The sequence below is a fragment of the Myotis brandtii genome, unplaced genomic scaffold (genome assembly GCF_000412655.1).
Source record: "Myotis brandtii unplaced genomic scaffold, ASM41265v1 scaffold326, whole genome shotgun sequence".
Taxonomy (NCBI): Eukaryota; Metazoa; Chordata; class Mammalia; order Chiroptera; family Vespertilionidae; genus Myotis; species Myotis brandtii.
The window spans coordinates 429043-439573 of record NW_005362534.1 but is presented as its reverse complement, the minus strand read 5'-3'; the positions used below and the strand labels follow the sequence as shown (position 1 = coordinate 439573).

The following is a 10531-nucleotide window of genomic DNA, read 5'->3' as shown; positions in this document are numbered from 1 at the left end:
CTGCTCGCCCCCAACTGCCTCCCCCCGATGGCATGTTCACCCCCAACTGCCCTCCCCTCTTGGCTTGATCGCCCGTAACTGCCTCTGCCTCGACCCCACCACCATGGCTTTGATCGGAAGGCCATCCGAAAGGTCTCCCAGTCTAATTAACATATTACCCTTTTATTAGCATAGATAATAAAAAGGTAATATGCAAATTGACCATCACACCCTCACAAGGTGGCTGCCTATGACCAGGCCGGCAGGGTGGTTAGTGAGGGACAACCAAACAACTGAACAAGCAGGCTACATGCGGTGACCAAGCCAGCAGGAGGGTTAGCGAGGGACGACCAAACGACTGAATAAGCAGGCTGCGTGGGGTGACCAGGCTGGCAGGGGGTTAGTAAGGGACGACCAAATGACTCATGCAGTTGGGGACAACCAGGCTGGCAGGGGGGCAGTTAGGGGCAACCAGGCCAGCAGAGGGGGGCAGTTGGGGGCAACCAGGCCAGCAGGGGGCAGTAAGGGGTGACCAGGCAGGCAGGTGAGTGATTAGGAGCCAGCAGTCCAGGATTGTGAGAGGGATGTCAGACTGCCAGTTTAGGCCCAATCCCCAGGATTGCACTTAAACCGGCAGTCGGACATCCCCTAAGGGGTCCCAGATTGGAGAGGGTGCAGGCTGGTCTGAAGGGACCCCCCCCCCTCGTGCACGAATTTCGTGCACCGGGCCTCTAGTATATAGATAAGAGTTGGGCATTGAGTAGGCAACAAACACTGATTCAACAAAAAGAAGTGATATATTTCAATCGTGATTTTCTTTTTTCAGAAAAAGATATAAATAAAGCAATATATCTCTCCAAAGGCATTTGGTTCTCAGTTAATTCACTGCACAACAAAAGTCCATATAAAAGATTCACTAGGAACTGAAAAGCATCATAGTTAAATATATTTCTGCCGGACTGTAAGCTTCTAGGGTATCTTACTTTCTAAACATTCCTTGAATCTCTGGCACTTACACAGTGTCTTTAACATAGCAAGTATTTGATAAATGCTGAATGCATGAATGAATGAATATTTCTAAGCCAGAGTCCTTTAAAAATTAATAACTAAAGATAATTACTAGTCTATAATTTTGTGCACAGATGCTGGCTATTTGATTATAAACCTTTTATTAAACCAGAAAATGGATAGTACTTTATACATCCATTTTTAAACAAAATTTTTAAATCATGATGGAAATGAGAATTGTTTTAGAATTCTTTGGTATTAGAAAAAATAGTTTTAGAATTTTTACATTATTATATATTGCTTGCTTTCTTTTTCTGGAAAAAGAAAATGGAGATTGAAATATATCACTTCCTATTGCTGAATCAGAAACTTGTCCAGTGCCTCAGTCTCTCTAAAATCAATAAATTTAAAAAAAAGAAAAAGAGAGTTCATTTTAATTCTCGCCAAAACAAGACCTGGTTAAAGCCAGATGCCACTTCCTACTCCCACACACTGCCCAACTTAGACTGTAATTATCCACTTAAAGGCAGAGAGGGAAGCAAGTTTTTAAAGATGTGCCTTTGAGGACAGCTCTGGCTAGTTGCTAAGCTGATAAAAATGATTTGGGGATTTTCCATTATTTGGGAAAACATAAGCTCCTTCCATTTCCTGCCCTCTGTCAGCATTAGAAAAGCATTTAGTGTGCTAAAGAGTCTCTGAAGAAACAATTTCCTGGGGCCTGAAATGGGTTCTTCAGCTCTAGAGGTGGGGAGCGTCAGGAGCATTCACAAAGACCCAAGGATGCCACAGTCAGTCAAAAAATAGCTTGAAACTTGCCCAGTGCCACCATCCCTTACTGATACATACATATATACCGAGGATGCTTTTTAAGCATAAACATAAAATAGTGATTCATCATTGGCACTCATTTAAACTGTTGCAAAACGAAAGGTTTCTAAGGCTTCCACTAAAAGGTTTTCACTGTGTGTGTGTGAGTGTATGTGTGGAAGGGGGGGTGAGGGGGAGAAGTGGAGGGTTGAACGGTTTGATGTTCATTTCTTTTCATCCTGGCCACTTTTCATTTCCAAAGGTGAAGATACAAAGAAAGAACAAAAGATGGTCCTTGGAGCCAAGCTAACCTTGGCCATCAAGTACCCTCTAAGCTAGCCCAGTCTCCTCAAGTTGTTCTTATTCATTATTTTATTTCGAAGTACATCTCTACTGAACCCTCACACCTTGGCTCAGCCACGTTGATCTTGATTCCACTTCTGGCATTCTAGATGTGAACTATGGTTGGTTTCCCATGCTAGAAACTTAGCTTTTCCCAGCAGAAACTCAGCTTTTGTGAGAAATGCCTATTCTAGCTCTGGCCCTGAGGAAGCCAAATCTAGAACCCAGTCATTCAACTGTGAACACCACAGATGTGTCCTCCAGATACCTCTTCAGGCTCACTCTGCTGCATGACATTTGGTCTTCATCAAAAGAGGGGTTCTAGCCTGGTGGGTGTGGCTCAGTGGTTGAGCATAGACCTATGAACCAGGAGGTCACGGTTCGATTCCCAGTCAGGGCATATGCCCAGGTTGTGGGCTTGATCCCCAGTGGGGGTCATGCAGGAGGCAGCCAATCAATTATTCTCTCTCATCATTGATGTTTCTAGCTCTCTCTCCCTCTCCCTTCCTCTCTGAAATCAATAAAAATATATATTTTTTTTATAAACAGGGGTTCTACAACCTGATGTCTGTGGCCTAAATATAACTAAAGGGCATAGAGTAGAGGAGTCCCTGGAAGACCATGCTAGAGAGGCTCCTTCCACTACTACCTTTCCAGTAAAACACTGTAGCATTTGCTTGTATCTGGGGTCCTAAATGAATAAGGGGAAATCTGTAGGACTGAGCTGCTGATTCTTCTTGGGTCTCATTAGATTAAAGGATAAGAAAAGGGTGGAAATTATACTGGCCACTAGAAGGTATCTGAGGGTATCTGCTATTATATGAGGAAGGACTGTGATGAGGGGCAACTTGGCCTGGTGCCAGGTTTTCCAAAGTGTGTTTGTGGAAGTGTAGTTCCATGTTGTTTATAATTCTAGGAATAAGGCCAAAAAAATAAAAAAGATCTCATTATCAAATAAGTTCAGGAGAAGTAGGTTTACACAGGTTTCTTTACTACAGGACTCCTCAGAGCCTTCAATATGTTAATGTGCATCGTCAATTTCTAAGAAAGAGCTACAGTGTCCACTGTTTCCCAAACAGCCTAGCAGGGAACCCTTTTGAAGGAAACCATCTCAAAAACACCTATGGTTCCTAACTGCTTAATGTTGGCCCAGTGGAGCCTGGGGTTTAGAAGTCAGACAAACCAGAGTTTAAATTCTTCTCAGCTAGTCATTAATTCCTCTGCACCTCAGTTTTCTCATAAGGAACTAGGGATAATAACATACCTCTCATACTTGTACTGAGGAAGGAGCAATTCTTAGCTGATGAGTTAAGAGGGGCTATGCATGGGTGGGTACCCCTGTGGTAGAAGTGTTGAAATGAAACTTGTGTTTGCTCTAATCTCCTCCTTCCAAATGCATTGTCTGGGACCTTCCAGAGACTAAATCCCTTGGGTGTCTACAGGTTCTGGGATAATTGCAGATTCACAAGATATGGGCTCTTTCTCCCTGAGAACGCTAAGATCTGAAAGAACACTATACCAGTATAATAATAATAATAATAATAATAATAATAATGGCAGCTAAAATCACGACTACTTATTAAGGAACTATTATTTACCCAGCACAGTGGATGCTTTGTATTTCTATTAATCCAGTTAATCTTCACAGCAATCTTCAAGATGATATCATCACTCCCATATTACAGATGAAGACACTGAGACTCAGAAATTAAATATTGTACTCCGTGGCACGCTGATCAGTGGCAGAACTGAAGACCTGCTCTGTTTAATCTTAAAAAACAAAAATGTCTGTCCACTAAAAGGTTTGCTATGCCTTGGTTTCAGGACCCAACCTGGCCAATCTATGTAAGCACTAAATCACTAATGAGAATTCTTTAATGTTGCAGGGAATTCTGTTTCCCTTTCTTACAGACAGATGGAAACCCTGTGGTGCTCTGTGGTAACAAGAGGCCAAGGGAGCTAAAAAAAGATTTCTGAACATTCTGAACACGAAGTTGCACAATGGGGTTTAGGGAACACCCCATGAAGGGCCTAAAAGAGTTTCTTAAAGTATCCCTTCCCTCCTTTTCTAGCTCTCACCCAAGTGACCACAGAGTTTTTCCAAATATCACGTTCATTTGAAATAGGCCATAACCCTTCAGATTGCAAAGTCATCTGTGCACATTTTTTAAGACGATGGCAAGTGATTTGCAATCAGCATCCTTGAGAAAAATCAATCTGAGAAATTGCAAAGCAATCAAATAAACTCCAAGGAGTACACATTCCCTGTTTTTTTGCTACATAATATATGCTTATAATGTAGACTTCTGCTTCCCCCAAATACCTAAGAACAAACAAACATATTACCTGGTTCTTTTGCTTGGCCAATGCAGAGGTTTTTCCTCACCCCCCAAAAAAACGTTCTCTATGAGGAATACTGAAGTCTGAAAGAAAAAAGATAGAAGTCAGCTCTCTCTCTGGAACACCCCCTACATATACACACGCACTCCACACATCTCACATCTCTGCAGCTCTCTGCAGGATGAGCTCCGGCTTAAATAAATCAAGAAATAAACACACACCCGCACACACAAAGAAATAACCCAAACAGGCCACAGCTGCTTTGCCTTTCAGCCTGGAAGCCGAGCCCAGAGCCACAGATCCGGGAAAGACTGAGCTCTGCCCAGCAGCCACAGCTTTCTGCCCCAACCTTGTTTCAAGCTAGAAGATAGGGATGTGCTCAAGTAATGGGCTGTGATCACATGACTGCTTCCAAGGGGACCAGGCTCTGTAAGGGCAGGACCAGGCCGCTGTTTGCATAAATAATATGCATCAGTACAAAGTATAAAAGAGAATTTTGGCAAATAAGGGCAGAAAAGCATTCAATGGCTGATTCTTTAGGTAAATCAAGAATGATTTCTAGGAAACAATACAGTAACCTCTCAGTACAATTAAGAAAAGGAAGTGGAATCACTAACCATTCCTCCTTAGGACTTGAAAAAGCATGGGTTAAAGGGGCAGCTGCTGGGTGCTGTGCTGCAAATTTATTTATATGACATTTTTATTCCTCCAGCTATTCAATTAGCCGCTTGCTGAAGAACCCATCTGTGAAAGGGAGATTCACCTCCCACCATCAGCAGAAAGGAAAAGGAAAGTTGACCTGTAATTTTGCTGAGTTTGAGAAGGATGAGGAGCGAAGACACACTTGAATAATCGAAGTGCGGATGTCAGTACTGGATGCCACCAGCCACAGTTCGGGCTGTCTTTTGAGGCAATCAGGGGTGACCTGTTCCCAGGGTCTCACGCTGAGTGCAGCTGCACTAACAGCAATTTTCCTCCCAAACTCTTCCTAGTTGGTTACACAGCGTATGGCCTTAGCTTACTGGTCTTAGGCATAGAGAGCTAGGATTTAAAGGACTCCAGACATAATTATTTCATAACCCCACCCAAGCTACTCTTTAGCCAATTCCTTTCTGCAATTTGGTACCACAGGAGATCCAGTAAAGCAGTTACCTAGCTTGATATTTATACTAATGGAGTCACTTTAAAAATAACTGGAAAGGTAGCTCTGGGCTTATCTACTCTCATTAGCATATTAAACATTATCAGAGGGCCTCTTATGAGATAATGTAACCATATAGTTTTCTATGGCAGGAACTCCAAGCCCAGAACCTGAGGAGACTGCCGTACACATTGCAAATGATAACATAATTAGCCAGGCTCCCCCCAAAAATAATGGATAATGTCACTGTATGGCTGAGTTTCCAGCCAAATGCCTATTCAATCCAGTGATTAAATGATGGCTATGGTCTAGATCAGGGGTGGGCAAACTTTTTGACTCGAGGGCCACAATGGGTTCTTAAACTGGACCGGAGGGCCGGAACAAAAGCATGGATGGAGTGTTTGTGTGAACTAATACAAATTCAAAGTAAACATCATTACATAAAAGGGTACGGTCCTTTTTTTTTTTCAGGTTTATTCATTTCAAACGGGCCGGATCCGGCCCGCAGGCCGTAGTTTGCCCACGGCTGGTCTAGATACAGTTGTTCAAATGTCACCTCCTCTGTGTGATGTCTTTCCTGAATCACCAAAGGGGACTTAGTCACTCTGTCTTCTGGCACTCAAAGCCATGTGTGTGTCCAATTATAGAACTTCCCAAAGTGCACTGTAATTTGTCCTTTTACATGTGAAACCCTGAAGGGAAAGGATCCATTTCATTCCTCTTGGCATTTCCAGCACCAAATGCAAATATTTGTTTAATCTCAGAAAGAAAGAAAAAGAGGATAAGAACTTGTGATTTAGGTAGTTATTTTAATGATCAGCTTCTGGATCATGAATTGGATTGGCTGTGCCCTATATGTGACTTTTCCAAAACTTAAAATTTGCTTAAAATGAAGAATTTAACCATATTTTTCCATTGTACAAAGCACGCCAAAATGCTACTTTGAGCACCACAGAGTCCTATAGCCAGCTTCCAATTATTAAATGAATGAGTGTTGATGTATGTTAACAAATCACAATGACAGTATCAGATTTACTAAGTACTTACTATGTTCTAGGCACTTACAAATTTTAAATGTGTTAACCTTACCTAATCCACACACCATCGTCTGAGACTACTATTATCCCTATTTACGAATTAGGAACTATAGCCCAAAGTCAAACAGCAAATAAGTAGCAGAGCTGGGATATGAACCCAGGCACTTTGACTCTACAACCTCTACTTATAATAAATACACCACACTGCCTCAGTCAGCACCTTATATGTTTGTAAAATGATGTTTCCAGCTTCTACTCAGATGTTATCTGGTTTTCCTCCAGCTGAAGATGGATGTGTTGTCTTAGTCTGAAAAAAGAAAAAATAATGGGTCAATTTCTCTCTCAATGGGCACATCATCATAGGGTAACAGCCAATAGGAAAGATGAGAGCTCATTTTCCCCCCAGAAAAGGCCATAGAAATACCAAATCATCCTTAACTAAGATGCCTTGTGCTGTTTCATTCAAATCAACACATTTTTATTGAACATCTCCTATGTGGCAGACATTGTGCTGAGGGATGGACATAAATGGTGAAGAAAATGGAAACAATTAGGTGAGACACACACATAGGTAAATGAGAAATTAAAATCTGTCTCCCCACCTGGCCAGTGTGGCTTAGTGATTGAGCATCAACCTATGTACCAAGAGGTCACTGGTTCGATTCTGAGTCAGGGCACATGCCCAGGATGCGGTCTTGATCTCCAGTAGGGGATGTGTAGGAGGCAGCCGATCAATGTTTCTTTTGTTGTTGTTGTTTTTTTTTTATTGATTTCAGAGAGGAAGGGAGAAGGAAAGAGAGATAGAAACATCAGTGATGAAAGAGAATCATTGATCAGCTGCTTCCTGCACGCCCCCTACGGGGGATCGAGCCAGCATCCCAGGCATGTGCCCTTAATCGGAATTGAACCCGGGATCCTTCAGTCCACAGGCCAATGCTCTATCCACTGAGCCAAACCAGCTAGGGCCCAATCAATGTTTCTGTCTCTCTCTCCCTTCCTCTCTCTCTAATAATCAATACAACATATTTTTTAAAATCTCTCTCCCCTATTGCAATATAAGCTCCAGGTACCTAAAACAGTGCCAGGCACATAATATTTATTATATGAATAAATGAAAGAATACAGTATAATAAGATCTCTAACAGGATAGGTGGACACAGAGAAAGAGCCCCATCACAAAAAGGGGGATGAGAGAAGGCTTTCTAGAAGTGGTGGTCAGGCTAAGACCTGATGATTGAGCAGCCAGAGTTAAGAGTTAGCCAGAAGAAGAGGTAAGGGAGAGACGAGGGTGTTCCTGTAGACATGTCTATTTTATAGTACTTAACAAGGATGTGAAATGGGACAGGCAAAGTAAAAATGAGAATGAACTGTGGTCCTAATTACAATGCTGCAGTTAGACTTTTGAGAGGGTAGAGAAAAGTGGTTGCCTTTCCACCTCTGTAGGCTAGACTTACACTTTCTTGGCTATCTTGGCTGTTTCTCCTTCCTTTCTCACTTCCCCACTCCCCTACTGGGATTGCCTTCATCTTCCAAATAAACTTCTTGCTCTCAAACGCTTGTCTGAGGGTCTGCTGCTGAGGAAGTCTAAACCAGCATCTCGGTTAGTCTATGCTAGTAGCAAACTATGGAAAGCTAGAGGGGATGGAGAGGGCTGATTACCTCACAAGGGAGAGACTGGGCAGTGCAGGCCAACCTGTCCTATTTCACAAGCTTCCTGGAGCTGGCTACAGTTCCATTTTCTACCAAAGAAAAGTCATTCTAATTGGTCATATTACACACTGGGGAATATGCTAGAATCTAGGCAAAGCAGCTGGATTTGGGAGTCAACTGAGAAAACAACAATGTGTGCAGATCTGTTTGGCAGTGAGTACTTACGGTGTCTGGTCCCTGATACTTCAATACCTGGTAGTAACCAAAGGAAGTAACTCAAATGGGTCTAGCCCAGCCGTGGGCAAACTACGGCCCGCGGGCCGGATCCGGCCCGTTTGAAATGAATAAAACTAAAAAAAAAAAAAGACCATACCCTTTTATGTAATGATGTTTACTTTGAATTTATATTAGTTCACACAAACACTCCATCCATGCTTTTGTTCCGGCCCTCCGGTCCAGTTTAAGAACCCATTGTGGCCCTCGAGTCAAAAAGTTTGCCCACCCCTGGTCTAGCCTCTCAGCTAGCCTCCTGGTGTTGGGGCTAGCGGTGAGAAATCATACCCGATCTTAGCTTCCTAGCAACTGGTAGTCTCTAAATTGAGGTACCTACCCAACAGGAGCAGCACAGATATGTTGGAGAATAGAAAGCAAACCATTAGAATTGGTATTTTTATCTATTTATTATTTTTTTGAATTTTCTATTTTCATGTATGTTTGGTAATATACACAATATGAGTTCAGCAGTATTAGCTGCAAATAAATAAATATACCTGTATTAGGGGTTCATTCTCAGAAAGCTTTTACTGTGAGAGCTTCACAATCAAATACATTTAAAGAACCTTGATTTAAAGAGCCTGCTGCCTTTTGAAGAGAGGGAAAGAATAGCAAGTAATATTAAATTTTAATAAAGAGAAAAAATCACATATGTTTTCAGGGATAAATTCTGGGTATTGAAAAACCACATTAAGTAGGAGAAAAGGGAGGCCAGATTTGGCAACTAATTAGAAAGTTATTCAAAGAAATCAAAGGTGGGTAACAACAAATTATCGATGTACATGAGGATGAATCTCAAAGGCATTATGCTGAGTAAAAGAAGCAGGCTTAAAAGGTTGTGTACATTTATATGAGAGTTTCAAAAGGACAAAACCACAGTGATGGGGCACTGATCAGTGGTTTCCAAGGTTGATGAGTGGGTGAGGGTATGACTACAAAGGAATAGCACAGGGATAGAGATAGATATAGATACAGATACAGATATAGATATATCCTATATAATAAAAGGCTAATATGCAAATTGTCCCCACAGGCAGGAGTTCAATTGACCAGGAGTTAGAAATGTGCTGACCACCAGCGGGCAGTGTAGAACATGGCAGGTGTTGGCGAAGCGGCACTGGCAGCAGCAGCAGTAGAGGCACTACCGGCCCCGATGGGCCCCAACAAGAGCAAGACTGCAGCGAGATGGAGGAGCAGGTGAGCAGGCGGCACCAGGCCAAAGCGGAAGGGAGGCCCCAGCCAGTGGCAGCGGCAGGCAGCCGAGGGAAGGGAGGCTCTGGCCGGCAGCAGCAGCCAGCAGCCACTAGGAACCCTACCTGTGCATGTATTTTGTGCTCTGGGCCTCTAGTCCTATCTAATAAAAGAGTAATATGCAAATTAACCATCACTCCGACAAAAGATGGTGGCGCCCATAGCCACAAGATAGCGGTGCCCAGTCCTCTCAGCCCCGCTGGAGTCTTCCAGTCCTGGGGGGCGGCCACTGAGAGCAGGGCCCACTTGGCCGTCACTGCGGCAACCCAGGAGCACCCAAGCGGGCCCTGCAGACCATGCACAGCAGGGCCTACTTGGCCATCACCTGCAGTGACCCGGGAGCAGCCCAGCGGGCCCCGCAGACAGCAGAGAACCATGGGGAGCAGGCCTAAGCCATCAGTAGGATATCCCCTGAGGGCTCCCAGATTGGAGAGGGCTGAGGGGACCCCCCCATGCTGCCCATGCACACATTTTGTGCACTGGGCCTCTAGTAGCTATATATATAAAAAGCCAGCAACTATAACGCCAGAAAGACTGGAACGAGCGGTTGCTATGATGCCCACTGTGGCCAGCAAACTGGCTGGATCAAGGGGTGGAGCCAGCCAGCCAACCTCCCGAAGCCCCTCCCCTGGCTGGCCAGCCCCTGATTGGACTCTCCCACCCCAATCAAGGTCGAGGACAGCCAGCCAAAACTCCCCCACGC

At 43.6% G+C, this 10531-nt stretch overlaps 1 protein-coding gene across 5 annotated transcripts in view; it reads right to left on the bottom strand.

The window, feature by feature from the left end:
* Positions 1-10531, bottom strand: part of PPEF1 (protein phosphatase, EF-hand calcium binding domain 1) — a 126306-nt gene that overhangs the window by 97529 nt on the left and 18246 nt on the right. For 4 of the 5 annotated variants that reach the window (XM_014543449.1, XM_014543448.1, XM_014543450.1 and 1 more), the window contains 2 exons: positions 6875-6961; positions 4483-4559 (listed from right to left, as the gene is read on the bottom strand). The gene's annotated coding sequence lies outside the window, so the exon portion shown is untranslated. Of the gene's footprint in view, positions 1-4482; positions 4560-4697; positions 4729-6874; positions 6962-10531 lie in introns of those variants that run through there. The other variant, XM_005870939.2, reaches the window with a different exon arrangement.